General features: G+C 38.7%; 1 protein-coding gene across 5 annotated transcripts in view; it reads right to left on the bottom strand.

The window, feature by feature from the left end:
* The window catches only part of SLC24A2 (solute carrier family 24 member 2), a 114961-nt gene that overhangs the window by 60609 nt on the left and 36164 nt on the right, over positions 1-18188 (bottom strand). The window lies entirely within an intron of this gene.

Below are 18188 nucleotides of genomic sequence, written 5' to 3'. Positions count from 1 at the left end.
TTGTTGGCTCCCCTGTACCACACGGCAGGCAATAAGAATTTGTTCATCCTCCTGCCATTATCGATGATCATGTATTCAAGCTTGCTTCAGATGAGCTAAAAAGTCTTAAAACATTTTATTTCAGGAAGAATACATAAAAAATGCCTACTTGCTATGGAGAAATGATCTCTGGTATCCTTTTCACACATCTCTTTTCCTCAATGCCCTAAGTCCATCAGTGATTGGACGGGACAACTTCTTTGCCTTGTTTGAGAACATACATTGTTGAAAAACAGGGTTCTGAGTAATTCATGCAAGAGGTGACAGCTCACTAAGTAACTGGTGAGTCTCCCAATGCTTTCCTTTGACATAAAGGCCATCATGACAGCCAAAGGAGGAGCAGAATCTATAAAAACCTCTAGGTATTTGACACAGAATATCCCTGTTGGGGGGATGCCTAGTAACAAAACTGTCTGCAGCTTGAGCAGCTGTTGCTCTAGTTGAAGTTTCCGTGTTAAAGGTTCAATAGCCAGAAACAGTGAACTGGACTGCCCATTCTCTTCTCCTAACATGAGAAAAGCGGAGTGTCGAACAAGAGCAGGTAAAAAGTAATGGGATTTCAACACCCTTTCTGCAGTGTGGGTTCACATCTCTTTTCTGCTTGATAAATATTTTCCAAATATAGTAAGGAAAAGCTGTTAAAAATCAATCAATCAATCAATCAGCTTTTATGGGAATAATGGCATTTCATGATGTTTGTTGGTGGGCAGTGTGGTGCTGAAAGCAATATGGTGTCTCCAATTATTGTATTATATGAGCCCAGACAGGAATTTGCATAATTGTCTCAAGATGCTTTCTAGTGCAGGACTTCTGCTTCTCCCTCTTATGCCTGTTTTAAAAAGTGGCATCTGGACACTACAACTTTACAGCTGGCAGTTGAGTCATCACTTGTCAGTCCTCAGACAAATTACAGATGGTAAGTTTTCTTGGAGCACTTTTTTAGGATTCTCTAATCTTCCACTTAAGGTCTGTAGGGTTTTTTGTTAGACTGAACTGCAGAAAAATGAGATAGATTTCAAAGGCAGCCACTGAAGTCAATCCAGTTAACCTAAGACAGTTCCGTTAATTTCTAAAAACCAGTATCCTAAGGAGGGCTAGCAATGCCCTTGGAATAGAACTGTTCTGCATTTGTTTGAAATTATATGGTAAGTCAGGTTAAGACTTAACTAAAATCCAAGCAACAAGTTCAGCTAGGCAGATTTCAGAAATAGGCCTAATGAGCTTAGTAAAGAAACCAAAAAACGAAGGTATTATTTTATCTTGTTCTCTTAATAGATACATCTTTGAATTTTACCGAATTAGAATCCTTTAGAGCTCCTTTCTGTGAATATTCCAAAACAAGCCAAACTTTTGCCTACTTGATGGTTGGAAAGATCAAATCCTAGTGGTCTCAATATACTTAAACTAAAATTCTAGTATCCATGGAAATAAAAAGTTGACCATCACCACCTGCAGAACCTGTGTCAGGTGCTGCAGTGGGGCCAGTACCACTTTATAACTGAAGGAAATGTACCTCACTACCCCACTCTCTAGATTATTTCTGTAGAAAGGCTGTAAGTAAGGGAACACTTCTGTATTTAAGCTATATTAAACTGATGGTACGGATTTCAACTTCTATATTACTGCTTAGATGTCAGTATCTGAATCCAGACTGTGAACTAACACTGTGTAACACCTTGGATCTTATTTAAAACAGAGGAAGAAAAAGCTTTAGTAAGCACACTTTAGAAAAATACACTAAAGTTCTCTTTCACTTTGCCTTCTTTCTTCTTTTCCCCTTTCTCTTTCTTAAAAGTAAAATAAAACAGGGAGTTTTACCTAATGAAGCAGATTTCTGTATTGCTGAAGAAAGTAAATATGATTCAAAACAACCACATCCAAAATGAAATTGAGGTTGTAAAATTGCTTTACTCATCAAAATGAAGAATTTATTAAATTAGAGGTTGAACATCCAAAGACATTAAGCTGGACCACCAAAATGGAATATCTGGCTCCATTTATAACTGCTTGTTTACAGGCACCTAGTGTGAAAGCTGTAGCTCTGGAAAAAGCAAAATGGCTTTGTTAATTCAGATCAGTTGTCTCTTTTATGCCAGTCTATTCATACAATTACCCAATGTGCATACACATAGTGAATCCTCATAAATGTTCAGAAGAGATGCATCCTAGCTGATTTGAGCAGTGACAAATAGATAGTGTAAGCCATCAGCTGCTAAATCACATGCTAAAGATAGGTCAACTTATTTAATTCCAGATATCTGTGCATCCCACTGTATGAAATAAGGCTCTTCTAGTCAGCCTGTATAACCAGCTATATGGTATTTAGTTATTCAACATGTGTAAGGAAGAGTCTGCCCTATGTCTCTTACCTTCTCTGAACTTGCTTAAAGTCAGGTATCTTTGGCTTAGGGTGGCAATGTAATAGCTCAAGCTTAAAGACTTCAGGAGTTTTTAATCACCTTAGTGTCAAAAGTAATTATGCGGTTTTAAGTTGTCCCTCTAATCCTCATTTCAAGACTTACCAATGAAGTCACCTCTTGCTATTTTTTGAGTCATATAATTTAGCACCATAGCTCTGTATGTCTATGTAACTTTCAGGAGGGCAAAAGAATACTTAAAAAAATATATATAAAAATAAAAAATTGAAACCTAGATAGTTAGTAGTTGTAATATATACATGCACAAAACAGGTGTTCACAAGTGACAGTTTAAGTACTTCACTAAGGATTTATGTGGCTAACTTTAAAATACGTGGATTTAAGGTCTTTTATATGCTGCTACTTCATCAACGTTACATGAGAAAGCATTAGTAAGTGTTCCAAGTATAAGTTCTTGAAACTTAAGAAATTCTGGAAGTAAAATACCCACGAAACAAGAAGCAAATTGTAAGGAGGGGACTAGGAAGGCTTTAATCTGAACTGCAGCTACACCATAGAGACTGCTGACAGGAGACACTTGCTCTTCATTTCTTACAACTCAATCAAACATGAGTGACTTAGCAAGAAGCCGGCAAAAAAAGTATTTCCTGGTACATCTGCTTGCCTAAATACACAAAGGATCTGCTACAGATTATGGAGGTTTCAGAGTTTGCCTTAGAAGAGGTCACCATAATTCCCAGAGGGGAAGACGTTTCACAGATCTCAACTCCAGCTGTTGCTATGCTGATTTGCAGCTCCTGAATAAATTTCACTGCAGTCAGTTGGCTGTATACTGCAGAGGATTCATCACAAGGGCAAAAAGGCTGCAGTTTCACTGCCTTCCCACCTCCAGCACCCTGGAGATCCTGAAGGACAGCTCCAGTTGCAGAGAAGAAATGAGCCTTCACAGCCCATAGGGTGGAAATGCTGAATCAGCACATCCTCAGCTGCCCCCGTCATCTCCCTGTTCCACCAAGATCTGTTCACTTCTCTCAGCTTATTTCATGGCTGCCTTTCCCCTCCAGGTGACTTCTTTGTTACTCTGCTGACTTTACTGCCAGCTGGTAGGAAGGCCTGATCTAGCTCTCAGGATAGACACTGCCAGAAGAATATAAACAAATACGTGAGGGGCATATAAAATAATGAATGATACTGAGAAAGCTAGCTGAGTATTGCTTAAAGACGATGTCTCCCCCAGTCAGAATAGAATGTAGAACACTGATCAAAGGGAAAGCCTTGACTATCCTGTGGGACTACCTTTTCCATGAAACAGTAGTAACATTTAAAACGGTCTCACTCACATACTAAAAAAAAAAAAAAAAAAAAAGCGAGTGGGGCTAAAGGAAAGCATCACCAATACAGTAGTATGAGGTACAAATGTTTCAAATAATGTTTCAAAACATAAAATTGTCATCCCTGGGAGCATGCTGGCTGCTATGGGCTGCAGTACCACAGGTATCAGTTTCACACCAGTGTAAAAGGCAAAATCTAGCAGTCACCTTCTGTTCCTCCACTTCCTCATTTGTAAACTAGGAGTAGAGACACTGTTTGTAAAGAACTTTGTTCTTATGAAGAGGGCTGCTTTCTTCAGGGGCAAGTTACTGGGTATGACTGCCCTCTCTTTAGCAATTCACTGTGCTCTTTTGGGTTTCGCATCTCCTACTGAGCACAACATAGAGGCACATTTCAATAAGCTACAAAGCAAATCTTGAGACCAGCATCTCCAATAGCTATAGGTAAAGGATCAAAATGTACCTCTTACAATGTTTTGTTAGCTAACAAACATCTAAGACTTTTAAAATTTTTGGACTATTTATATCTGTAACAAGTCTGAACCTATGGGTTTACAAAATTTTATGAGAATTCATGTAATCAAAGCACACAGAACACTTGTGCTTTTTACATCCCATAGGATGTTAGACTGATTCTTCAACATTGTAAGAAGAAAACAAATTAAAATATGATGGTTTAATTTTTTTGTTCACCCACTAACTGGATTACATGTTCTCAGTTTTACAATGTGAAACTAGAAATCATGTCCAAGACAAAGTACTATTTAAAGAAAATATCTTAATTTTGCCTATTTGACCCAACAGTATTTCAGGCTCACTGTTCTTCTAACTGACATTGAATACCATCTGCCTCTATACTCATCCTTCAGATAACCCTTTTCAGTTTTTCCATCGGTGCCTCTTAGGTCCTTCCTATAAAATGAAACATGGAAATGCCATCTAAGGGTCTGTCTTATACCTGGTGCAGGGGTAAGAAATGGTAGGGAGACAATCTTTTATGAACAAATAGAGAAGAAATTTTACAGCAGAACCTGCAGATAAGAAACCAGCACTGTACCGTGAGTGTGCCTGAATGGAGCTGTGGACAGAAAAGCAAGTCAGATTTCCAAATTTCATCTACAACCATAAAATAAAATAGTTTTTTTCAAATTAGGAGGAGAAAAAGAGGATGACATTTGCTTCTGTCTTTCTCTGATCACTCCTGCCTTTTAACTATTTTTCTACAATGTTCTGCTTGGTACTAAGATGAAAGGGATCTAAGATTTGTGGCTCTGAAAGCAAGAGCATCCCTGTGTGCTGGGATTCTGGAGACCACCAGATGTGTTCTGGACAATCTGCAGTATGCACGTGCCAGATTACTTTTAACTCCTTTGGAGACAAGAGATCAGAAAGATCTCTTCTGATCTCTTCTCTTCTGTCAAGAGGCAGAAAGACCAAAATGACACTGTTCTTCCTAAATGCAGGGTTATAACATTAAAACCTTAAATCAGACCTCCCCCATTTTCCCTCTCAGTGTCTGGATCATTAGAGCAATTGTGTCCTTCATGGCATAGACAAGGATAGACAGACAATCTCTGCGCTCACCTTTCTTCATCAGTCTGCTCTTTCACATTGCCTTTCATACTGCCAATTTGTCCCTACAACTATGACCCAGATGCCTGCAGGGAAACCACTGTCCATGAAGAAGCAGTGGCTCTTGCTGCTCTTCCCTGCAAAGTCTGGTCCTCCCAGAACAGCTTCCTAATTACTATTTAAGCTAAACATACAGCTCCAATGGTAATTCCCCTTGTGATCAAAGAGAGTAAGGGATTGGGGAAAGCAGATGTGCTGGAGTGAGGGAGGACATACATGGATGTCATAGGAAACCATATCTATAGGAAAGCAAGAGAGAGTTCATGGTGAAGTAGTGAGGGTGGCAGCCTAAGCAGCTACGGGTCCTACCTCAGGCTCTCATCTGTGTTTCACCTATTTTTCCCATTTACAGCCTATGACAAAAGCATTTCTTCACCTGTAAGCTGCCAGGTGAGCTTCACTGCAAAACATGAAATTTCTCTGAGACTTTTGCTGAGAAATGTTATTATAGACACCAGCCAAAATCACAATCTGCAAGGTCCTTCAATTAGCAAGAGAAGAGAAACTCACAGTAACTCCATCCATCTTTTGTCTAATTCCATTCCACTACAATTAAAATTAAAGTCTGATATCTCTAAGCACTGCAGAAGTCACAAGCACAAGACCATGCCATTAGCCCAGCTGTAAGCATCCTTTTAGCCAAAAATTCACAGTCTGCGTCTGCCATAAAATCACAGAATCACAGAATATGCTGAGTTGGAAGGCACCTACAAGGATCATCAAGCCCAGCTCTTGTCCCTGAACAGCACCATCCCCAAGAGCCACACCGTGTGCCCGAGAGCAGCATCCAAACGCTTCTTGAACTCTGTCAGGCTGGTGCTGTGACCACAGCCCTGGGGAGCCTGTTCACCTGTCCAACCACCCTCTGGGTGAAGAAACTTTTCTGCGTATCCAACCTAAACGTCCCCTGACACACCTTCAGGCCATTCTCTTGGATCCTGTTACTGGTCACCACAGAGAAGAGATCAGTGCCTGCCCCTCTGCTTCCTCTTGAGAGAAAATTATAGACAGTTATGAGGTCTTTTCCTCTCATGATTTTTCCCCCAGAACCTGTTGTTATGATCCAGTTTTAAGGTTCTTAGAAATGCCTCTGCCCGAATTAAGGTGCAAATGAGACCACATGCCAGTGACAATAATATGGGTTTCATTGTATAGTAAAAGTGAGAGAAAGAGAAAAGGAGAAAGAAAGAAATAGAAAATAGGCGGGGGGATGAAGAGTGACAGAGACAGAATAAAAAGAATATCACCCCTCTGTGGGTCCCACTGGTGCCTCGATGATCCTCTCCAGCAGGTCTTCTTGGTGGTGAAGGTCCCCCCAAAAAGCTTAGAATCCAATGGGTTTATATACCCTCGAGCCAGGTAGCAATGTCCGGCCATGTCCCCCTGGGGTGGGGGTCAGTCTCTCACAGCAGACTCTGGGTCTGTTGGATCACGTGCAGCCCTGTGGGGCCAAGCCTCTCACGGGAATGTCCCGTGGATGTGCCCTGTGGGGTTGGGGGTTCCACAGCTGGGCCGGTTTGTGTAGTTGGAGGATGGATGTTTAGTGCCTCTCACCAGAGGCTGCACCATGCACCCAAAACCTCCTCCTCCCCCCTTGGTTGGGGGACAGTCTGTGTAAACCTGGCTTCTGTGAGCTGCGCTCTCTCTCCACCCCAAACTCAGCCCGGGATGATTGAACAATGGGCTTCCCTTTATCTAATCAGCAGTTTGACTTTCAGTTCAAAGTCCCACTCTTCACAGAAGCTTCTTTGGTTGTAGCTTCTTTATAATGAGCAAAACTTTATATTAATGTTTGAGGTATGAACTATTTTCAGTCTCTGACATCTGTGCTTCTTTCATTGTATCTTAGACTTTCCTGCTGCCTTTATTTTCCTACTATCTCATTGGCAGGCACATCACACAATACCCACTGGAATCTGGTCCACCAAGAACACTTCTGTTTCAGGGACTGGCACACCTCTGTATCTGAGAGGGATGCTCCCACTGTTTCAGCTATCTGCTTTCAGTAAGAAGTATGGTCATAACTATCTGCACTTACCAACAAGAAGGCTTTCAGTTCTTTCAATACTACCCAGCCCAAACAGTCTTTCTTCAGTGTAAAAGGTAGACAAAATGGAAGAATTGGGGAGAATTTTTAACAAAAACTACATCCTTGCATTGAGTGAAGTTATCCAAGACAGAGGGGATTTGAAACTAAGAGCTGAACTTGCACAGCAAAGCTGGGCCCTCTTAATGAAATACACTGGGTATGAATTCCATTATGACACGTAAAAATATTTTCTGAGCCTTAGTATATGCATTTGCTGATTATTTAATAGTCAAACTCCAGTTCCTGTGGCTACATTCCAGGTTAGCATGTTTTTGGCTTTAACATCTCAAAATAAATCTTTCCAGGTAGTACACATACTGCTGTATCTTCAAGAATTTGGTTGCTCCAGGAGGAAACAATCTAGTTCCCTAAGATAACATTTTAATACAATTAACTGAGTCATAAAAAGAAAACTTTCACTTAAGATAGAACAGAAATCACAATATGTTTTGCAGTCTTAATCTGTCAGAAGTAATCCATAAATTGGAAAATTCCCATTGCTATGACTCTACATGTTTCTAGTTCAACGTGATTTTGCAATCATTCTGCAAGCATGTAAAAACTTCAGTAAACAATGCATGCATGATTCTTTTCAAAATATTCACCTGAAATTTGGATAACTGCAGTTTGTTTCAAGTTAAACTGTCAGCAAACATGGTTCTTTCATGTGGGAGTTTGTGAGTGTCCAATCAGGACTTTATGAATTTAAGCTACTTTTTATTATGTGGGGTTCTATACATGGTCTTTTACATCAACCAGCTGTTGTGCTTGTAATGCTGATGAAAAGAGTCAAAGAAATAAATGTATTTGAATCTTGTAGAGTCATCTTTCCATTTGTGAAACAGTGTGTGGACAGAATGAGGACAAACACAGATTAGAACTCCTGAAGTCTGTCCGCCTCCTGTTTGCTTTACTGGCAATTTTACAGTCAGCATCTCTGTGTATGCACATTTTTAATATGCTTCATAAATAGATTTCTGCAGTTGTTCTGTGGATGTCAATGGTGATATATGAAGTGTGCTTATTATATTAAAATATTTTTTAATCTTTTGGTTCAAAACCTTGCTTATTGAAAGGGACAGAATCATTAGAACTGTCACTGTTCAATTCCTGCCAACAGTGTTTTGTGTGTAAACTGAACTTTCCTACATACAACCACAGAAATCACCTCTCAAACCAATCATGTTTTTCAATATTCTAGTTAAATCTAAATTAGCAAAACCTTTGCATCCTGGTTCACAGAGATTTAGCAATTACATGACAAAAATTAAGAAGAACAGGTAAAATCATAATCTTAATAAAAAAATAACAAGTACAGGGGACACTGGCATATGTCCAACAGATTAAAACAACAACAACAAAAAACTGGCTCAAAGTCTGATTTCACACCACTTTGAATTAATTTCATGGGATTAGCATAAAACTAAATTAACTGAGAGCAGGATCTGGTTGTGCATGCAGGAAAAGAGGTGATATTTATTCCACAGCATGCTGAAAGAAGGTGTCCAACTCATGATGTAGATATAAAGCAAAAATACAGTGAAAATAAAAAACCACATTTTGCAATGCAAATGATGGTTTTATTATGGTCATAATAAAGTTTATCCCTAGGATGGGCTCCTATTTCACACCTTTTCCCAGATCTTTCCTGACAAGGGCTTTTGAACTCATACAGTCAGGCTCTCGCTCCGCCCTGCAGATTGTTGGGATTTTGTCAGCTCAGCTTGGAGCCTCTCCCAAGAAACAGCCAGATGCAAAAATTTTGAGACTTTGGTGTAGTTTAAAGTCACAGGTGTCTGACACACAACACTGAGAGCTGAGAAAACTGGGGGCTCAAGATCCAGTTACTTACCCTGACAAGCTAGATCAAACTGCACTGATGATCTGGAGAGTTCAACTGTTCCAAAAAGACCATTGCCTCAATATTTCTGCAAACAGCATTTAAGTGACTTCATATCCTACCTATGCTAGTCAGCTCTCACAGCAACAGCTGTTTAAAAAAACAATACACTATTAAAATTCCTTCCCTAATGCTATAGCAAATTATGGTGAGTTGTGCCACTGCTTCTCCCAGATAAAGGAATGCCTGGCCACTGCCAACAGCAGCATCCAGGGCAGCTTCACACACCACCAAGCAGTCACGCTGTGGCTCAGCCACGTGCCACACCACTCTCTGCTTTCACTCCTGACCTCCACTGCAGTCAGAGTCACAGGCAAGTAAGGACAACATTATAAACGACTCTCTGAGCTCATTAATGGATGGCAAAGCAGGAACTATAACAGGATTCCAACCCCTTCGTGTCTCATTTCTAGCTGATGGCTTGTTCAGGTTGGGTATAAAGAAGAGCTGCTCCCGTCTGCTGGATTAGTAGTGCCATCTGTGAAAAAGGACTGGGGAATCGACTTGGGTGATTGCAGATTTTGTGGTACTAACAGAATCTATCACAGCATTTCCAATCCCTAGCAATCTTTTGGGCACAGCTAGAGAATGACAAAATACAGATTTGCACGGGAATGGACTGGTCATTTCAACAAAGACTTTGGACCTAAAAGCCAACACAGAATCGACATTTTTGTACACTCTTTGGAAGAACTGCTCTCCAGATTCTTATCAGTTCTGTGAAGCTACATATATTAATTCCACTGATGGAAATAAATTGGCTAACACTACTATACCAGCTTCATTTGCAATTGTATTAATACAGAAAAGCTCATTCTTCGGTTTACGCCACAGAAAAAGGCATGGTATCTTGGATGAAAACAAGGCAAGAGATGGAAAACTAAAATAGACAAAAATGCTGCCAAAACACAGAAAGTACCAATTTTTGTGAGCCTGAAGAAACTATGCTACCCACAGGTGCTTTTCTCTTACCTACCTTCTTATTAAATAAAAGATCAAATGACTGCCTATATTTTCTGTCTATAAAGTGTTTCTTTTCTGCCCTAGAAGCAGTCACAGACCCGGGGCAGGCTGAATTCTAACCACTGATTTTTTGGGGGGAAGGCACTGATTTATGCAATTTATCTCTCAGAAACACAGAGATCTTTCAGAGAAATGTAGACCTGTTGACTAAATCTGTCCAACCATGACTTCCCAAAGAAGACTAATCCTGAGATCTGTGATCGCATCTTTTCCTATGAAAACCACAGTGATCTTGGAAACATTTGTGGCACAAGATAATTATGCCTTCCAGAACCATGAAAGAACACCCAATAAAGGGGCCTTCATATGAAGGTACTTTGAAAACCTAGTAAGAAACACAGTGCATATCTTGTAGCTAAAGACAATTAAGTGTATCAGAACACCAACAGAATTAGAAGTAGAAATGCTCCAAACAAACAAAACCTAATCACTTTCATGACAAGTTCTGCAAAAAAGATGTTACACACAGAGTTGTAAAAATCTGATGCGGCAATGTGGATTCTACTTACATAAAATGTATTAAGAAAGAAGTTTTTTTTCACTGGCATCACCCAGCTATGAATTTTCTATAATCATACCCTGCTTGCTATTTAATTGAAATACAGAGATTTAAAGCCTTTGCAGAAAGTCTTTTATTATCATTTTTCACGTAGTTCTTCCAACAGGTAATTGGAGAACTAATTTGTTTAATTACTTCAGGCATTTTGTCTCTCAGAATGTGTAGCCCTGTACAGAAAGGAGAACTAGAATAATTTCTGCACTTTGTTTTTGCCACCTAAGACCTCACAGTTTATTGTGATGTCTGCATGCCTGACTTTTGCAGAAAAAAATACATTAGATTTTCTTAATTAATTTGTTTCCTTCTTTCATTAGTTGAAGAGAAATCTTGCACTGTGATCTAAATTTTATGAACTGCTTTTTCCTAGTGAAAAAAAAGTATTTAATCTTCTAGGTAATTTATCTCCTCTAAATACGCCTTATTTATTGCTTACTCAAAGTTATGCTCAGTGTCTAATACCTACAAATTCTTCTGGTTTTAGAAACCATGAAGATGAATCTCAGTTTCATTTATAAAATGCTATTTTTGCTGCTTTATCCTTGTGAGGACAACCTTGTAAATGTAGATTGGCATAAGCCACTTACAAGGATTAAACAAGTTAAAGCAAGCAAGTTTCATTTCTGCATTAAAGGGCTGAACATGGTGGTGTGGCACTATGCAAGAGCTAGTCTAGTATACACTGAGAAGCAAACCCTCTTTTTATACATTATATCCCATACTTTTGTATTTATCTCCCCCAAGGTATGAGCAAAACTTTTCAGCCATGACTGCACCAAGACCAAGGGTTCCTGAAAAGGTTATGGGTTCATAGCTTCTTTTTCTTAGCTTCTTAGGTTTTTCTAAGAGAAACTTCAGCTTCCAGTAGTAGGGGACTCACTCTTGCACATGAACAAAAAAATTAACTCTTCCTATGCCTTTTTAAAGTACTTTAAAGATAATTACAATTTTAGGGTCTTAAACAGAAATAATCCCAGTCCACATGCTTAATGAAAAAGGTTTCAGAATGTCCTGCAGAAAAAGGTTTGATTCAGGATTCTTAGTCTGGTTCTGTTCTGGTCTTCAGTCTGATACTCTCAGAAGAAGGACCACTTCATTGTGTTATTTTTTTTCCCTCAACACTTTCTGAATCAATCTTATTTCTTTCTTTCTTTTTTCTTTTTCATTATTAAGTTTCATAGCACTAATGTATTCACTGTCTTGTCTTGCATTTTTCTGTAAAACTGCCAGCTTTTCTGCTAGGTCTGTCACTGATCTTAGGACTAAAAGTTACATATGACCTTTGCTGTGGCCAGAAATATCTGACAGAACTTTAAATACCTGGGTGGGAAATGCCATGCAGTGCAAATCTCATTTCTTCACAACAGATCGACAGAACTACTCTGCTGGCAGTGAATTTGTCTGCTGAATTTGTTTTGAGTAAGTGTCATGGAGAGATGCAATTATGACCCCTGTCGGTTCACTCTAAAATGTACACATTTATGCTACTTGACTCAGAAAGTCTTGCAGCAGTGCTTGGTCATTCTCTCCTCCCTGAACTATACCACTGAATGCGAGAAACATCTAGAAAAAAACCTATAAAAATATCAAACAGTTGTCACTGTTAAACAAAAAAAGCAGCCTGTCAACTGGAGAGCCCTGAACACTGAAGAATCATCAAGTTTCATAACTAGTTTTCATAACTAACGCTTCATTACACCTTTTCAAGTAACTCCACTCCAAGATGTTTTAAGGCTATTGCTGTAGAAGCTCTAGCCAGAAATGTAGTCACATGGCTAAACTCCCATCAGCATCAATTTTGAACCAAGGATGACAATATAAAGGGACTTAATTAACTTCAAGGTCAAGGAGACTTGGTCTACTATAAAAAAATCAACATCATAAAGCAAAACAAAAAGCAAGGCTAGAATACACAAATGGATGGTCACCCAGCAGTTTAGGGGATAACAGCAGTGTAACTTTATCCCTGGAAAAACCATGGCAAACTAGGGTAGATGTACTGTAGAGTAGATTTGTGAGGAGATAGGTTTCTGAATTAAAATGCAGTTGAACAGACTTTGTAGCCTGACACTCCTGCTCTGCGTGATGAGTCCTCTTCCTCATCAGTGCCACCCAAACCCACAGTTTTTAAATAAATACAGTTTTGATTAATATCTTCTACATAAATCCATTTGCTTTTTGGTTAGCATGAGCGCAAATGGAGCAAAAACCCTTAGGAAGGGACTGAGTGGAGTGGAACAAGGTAGTTTTAGAGGCTAACTGGCTCCCCTTGGGAATTTCTTGCACTTCCTGTCTTCTACAATATTTTTGTAAGCACAGAACAGTGGTATTGCAGACCCTTAAAGATCAGGCAGCACACCAAGGAGCTCATACAAGTAAGAGTTTTTGGGACTGAGCTCATCATTTCTAATAGCAAATACATTAGGATTTTATAAGCTCAAAAAGGCTTGTGAGACTAATAATCCATAAAGCCTATTAAGCTATTAAGGTAACCAAATAAAGCATCTGCATTTTGATCTGTCTCCAGTCTAAGTGCTCAGCGTGATGCCTCCTTAGTGATATAATGAAGGCTGAAGAAATCATTCTCTATGACAATTTTCTGTGTTTCAGCTTCTGTTAGAAAAGAAACTTCTCCTGCTCTTACAACATATAGTGTCATGCTTTAAATATTCAAAAATGTCTTCTCTGTTAAAAGAATTTTTCATTCATTAAGACAAAGGATAAAATACACTGGTTCCTTTAGTCTATTTATATTTTTACTTGCTTGCACTATTTCACCTGCTGCAAAATGCATCAGACACATATTCCCATGGTCATCTCTGCTCCATTTACTATTTGTAACTACTGCTCCACACTCTTTTCTGGATGTTCTCCACAAGCATTTGTTTCCTTTTTATTCTTCTCAATTTCATTCAGAACCTGCTTAAAGATAAATTTCTGTGCTCATCATAACTGGCAAGTTCAACAAAACTAAATTAAAATGAACTTTTTAGCTAGCATTCTTTGGAGGTTGCCATTTTGCAATCTAGCTAATTTGTTTTAACTCAGTGAAGTGCTGATGTCCTCAGCCTTTGTCTTCTTTTGGTACGTTGAGTAGGGCCAATCACAGGTATAGATAGCTTAGAACATATTTCTTGAATTTTTTTATTGAGTGTCATGTGCTAACATCACAAGTAATAATCCTAGCTTTTCTGCCATAAGAAAATAGGTGCACATTTGCTCCCCTCAATGGCAGTCTATTAATTTATGTTGAAAACCTAGCTTTCATGCCTCTGAATGAAACTGGTTTACAGTACTGGTTTTATAAATGTGAAATCGTATTCTCAGACATGAGACTTCATGCACATATCTCAAAATAATCATAATCAAATGACAGGAAGAATGGTAATGTATTCATCACTGCAATGCCACTCATTAATTTCTGCAGCATTCATGGCAGAAATACGGTTGGTATTTCTCATCTCCAAAGCTTTATTATTCCAGAGTCACAGAAATGCCATTCTTTTGTCCTTTTAGTAAATGTGGTTAAAATGAAGTAATTCAGTAAAATTATGTACTGTTTCTCACTTAATTGCAAAGTCCCCAATCTGGCAAACTATTTCTTTACATTTTCTTTAATTTTAACTGCCTTTCCTTTCCCAGCACTGCGAAAGTTTAACTTCCAGGACCATGTGCAATTGTAATCCAAAAATAACAATTAGAAAGGCTTTACAGATAAGCGAACTGAACAATACCATACTGATTATGATTGGAAATAAAAAGATGAGTCTGTTTCCATGGTAAAATGTAACTACTATATTAGACATGGGAACTGCAGCAATAAACAGAACCTGCAGTGAAGTCATCTTTTGCCTGACTCCAACAACAGGCCAGGGTTGATCTTCTCAAGTAGTACCGATTTTATTATTTTTCTTCTTCACTTTTTTCATGCCAGCTGATACTGTAACAACACAGCACATCAAATGACGGTATGTGTCAGAAAGTCTTAGATGACAAAGACTAGTGGTTCAGACAGTTTGTTTGGATGATGAACTGAGTGGACACAAAAATAATCCCTTCACCATATTTATCATTTTTATTGTCACTAAATAGCGCTCACCATCTGCATGTTTGAGCAGTATTCAGAAAAAGTGAGTGTGGTGAGTTTGGATTTCTAGAGAATATATTATAACACTTGTTAAGTATACAATTAGATGGTTTTAATGTTTTTTTCAGATTTAGATATTCCAGGTTTGGTCTCAATGACATGAAACTAATAAAAAAATATTTTTACAGTGCAAGCTAAAATAAAGTATCCATATCCCAACACGAAACCTTTAATTTGTTCAGTCAGAGAGCTTGCAGGAGGAAAGATCGTAGCATTGAAATTTCAGTAATTTTTTAGTTTATTTTAAGCCTTATGTAAGTAATGTAATGATTGCGTTTATTTTACGAAGCATTTTTGAAAGAGTGGACTGAAAACCACTAAGCCTGCTCCTGAAGTGTTAAACTTCTACTGATTTTAACACCTTTAGTTCTCTCTGTCTATCACAGAAAATCCCTTTATTTCTCTCTGAAAGACAGCAACAGTTCACTGTAAAACAACACAATAATTTGAGACAGGGAGAGATGTAAGAAACCTCTTGGGAAAACCAGGGCTATTTGGTCTATATTAAATATTTATTGCAGAGTGTGACAGTTTTCTTTATTTTTATTTACATTGCCCCACACTGTTGTAAGTATGTTACCACATGGCTGCTGTGTTTCACCTGCATTTTGCACATCCATCAAGTGGCTTGTGAAGTACTCTGCATCTATTTTACAGCATTCGTCATACTGAATCTTTCTGGATAACATGAATTTCTCCTTCCAATATTTTATTATTAAAAGACTTTTATATAAGACCCAGGAAGACTAAGCCAAATCTCAGTGGAAGCCCACGTCCACACTGTGATTAATGAGTCTTCTTTCCTTGCTGTGTACTGATTCTCATAGCATCCCTGGTACAGATACACACAGCCAAAGGCAGGAGTCACATAATTCTCCTTGTTGTGTCCTGTCCTACATCTAAGTAAAATGAATGCCTGTGTAGATCACCAGATTAGACCAGCATAGAAGAAATTTTGATAAGGCTCCTTTACTGCAGTTGACTATAAACCACTGAAGTGAGAACAAGGGTAGTCCTCTGTGGATTTGGGGCAAACATTGATCTGCTGCTTCTCCCACACAGATGATGAGCACTGAAGGGTAATAGCAGGGTTAGTGAAGAAAACTGCAAACTGTTTCTACAGTCCTTCGAAGGAACCACAGAAACAATGATGAAATCTCACTTCCATCTGTATGTGGATTTTGCTTTGCTGGACAGCTTAGATAAGTTCTAAGTAATTTTGCACAAATATGTTTCCTTCAAATGGAATAAAATTAGTAGTGGACTTAAGTCGCATTTAAATATAAGATCCTTAGGCTATCCAAATCACTCTTACCAGAGGTGCTTTACAGTCAGCTTAGATCAACTGTGCTGTCCTTTATGCAAATGGAAAGGATAATCAGGATCTGATATTTGACCAGACAAATTTGTGACATCTCTTTCCTCCCTGTGATTTTCTGGGACAGAGCTGGGGCATAACTTTACCTGGGAGAAGGGAGGAAACAAGACCTTGCATTCATTTCTTCTACTAGAACAAGAATGCATTTATCCCTGGACACTTCCTGCGTGTACTAGCACAGGTCTGTGGGTACTACAGCACTTTTCTCTTAAAAGCCTCAAAACTCATTCACATACTTTCTAAAGACAAAATTTATTTCCACACTGTGTGAGAATATCAATTTCTTACAGCCTTATGTATCTAGATTTCTGGTCTGTTGTGACATAAGGGATCCGAATGCCAGCTCCGTAATAAGAAAGGTCTCCTCCCCTCAATACACCCATATTTTTATTTAAACAATGTTAATTCACAAGTTTACTTAGATGTCAGACAACTGTGCACCAGAGGAACTCCATTCACCTCAGTAAAGCAGCCTCAGATTTCCCACATGATAGTTACAGAACTTGGCTCAGTACACTATATCTTACTAACATTTTCTTTACAAAGGGGGTACTCGCCTGCCAGTCTATACATTTTGGTCAGAGCTGTTTACAAGTGAAGGGAAAGTCACCGATTTGTCAGCTGGGGGAGTGGTCAGACAAAGCCCTAAAGAAGCTGCAAGGAGTGCAGCAACAGTACTTCATACCAGTACTTTGCAGTTTTGCATTTTAGCACTTCCTTCATTTTGGGCAGGTAAATGGTCTCAATTATGCACAATAAGGAAGAGCTAGAAAGAAATGTGAAACCCAACAAGGAAGGTGTCAACTGCTTGACCTAGATTTAGATCTCATTTTCCTGTTTCTAGACAGAAAATAGAATTACATTCTTTATACTGCAGATAAATTCTTGGTTTAAATGCTGGCACAGACCTACACAGCACCAGTTAGTACTGCTGAATCTTGTATGTCCTATCCCTTCTCCACCTTTATAAGCATGTCATGTCACAGTTTGAAAGTACCTTAGCAGGCACTTATGTAGAATTTGTATATGGATTTATTTAATTCCTTAAAATACAAAATAAAAATAGTATTGATTCAATGATGAGCATTACTATGTGAGGCAATATGGTTATATTCCTCTAAGGCAGGAGCTGATCTAAGCTGTTCATTTGCCAATAAATGGAAGGTTTAAAAATATTCTCTAGCCACTTTTTATAGTCTTGCAAGGACAATGGTGACCTAAAGTAGCAGGATCCTGGTTTATTGAGAGCTTTATTGCTTATTACAACAGGTAAGACTTGGATGACCTTAGCAGTCCTAGCAGAGGTGGAGGAGAAAAGAGAACAGAGATATTTACAAGTGCTTCTTGTGATATATCTAGCAGAACACAATAAAAGATGGAGGTCATACAATGTTTGTTGAACCTAAAACTAAATCTGCCGTCTACCTATAACTGGCAAATTCTGTTTCCCCTGTGCAGGCTCTGCAGCCCTGCAAAATGCTTGCTCCAAATGCTGGAAACCCAGCATCCTGTTTTGAAACTGAATATCTTATTAAGTGTATCTTTGATCCCACTAAAATGTACGTTTAAGAACCTTTGTGAAGCAGGTCCTCAGTGAATATGCAGCTTTTGGATTAGCCACAGAAAATATTACAAGAACAAGAGCAACCTGCCAAGAGATAAAATTGTCTTCTCTGTGATGATTTTCCTTCTAGAGAGGGTGGCACCACTGCCAC

Source organism: Corvus cornix, chromosome Z (assembly GCF_000738735.6).
Source record: "Corvus cornix cornix isolate S_Up_H32 chromosome Z, ASM73873v5, whole genome shotgun sequence".
Taxonomy (NCBI): Eukaryota; Metazoa; Chordata; class Aves; order Passeriformes; family Corvidae; genus Corvus; species Corvus cornix.
Note: the sequence above shows the minus strand (reverse complement) of the source record. Positions and strands in the feature narration are given on the sequence as shown.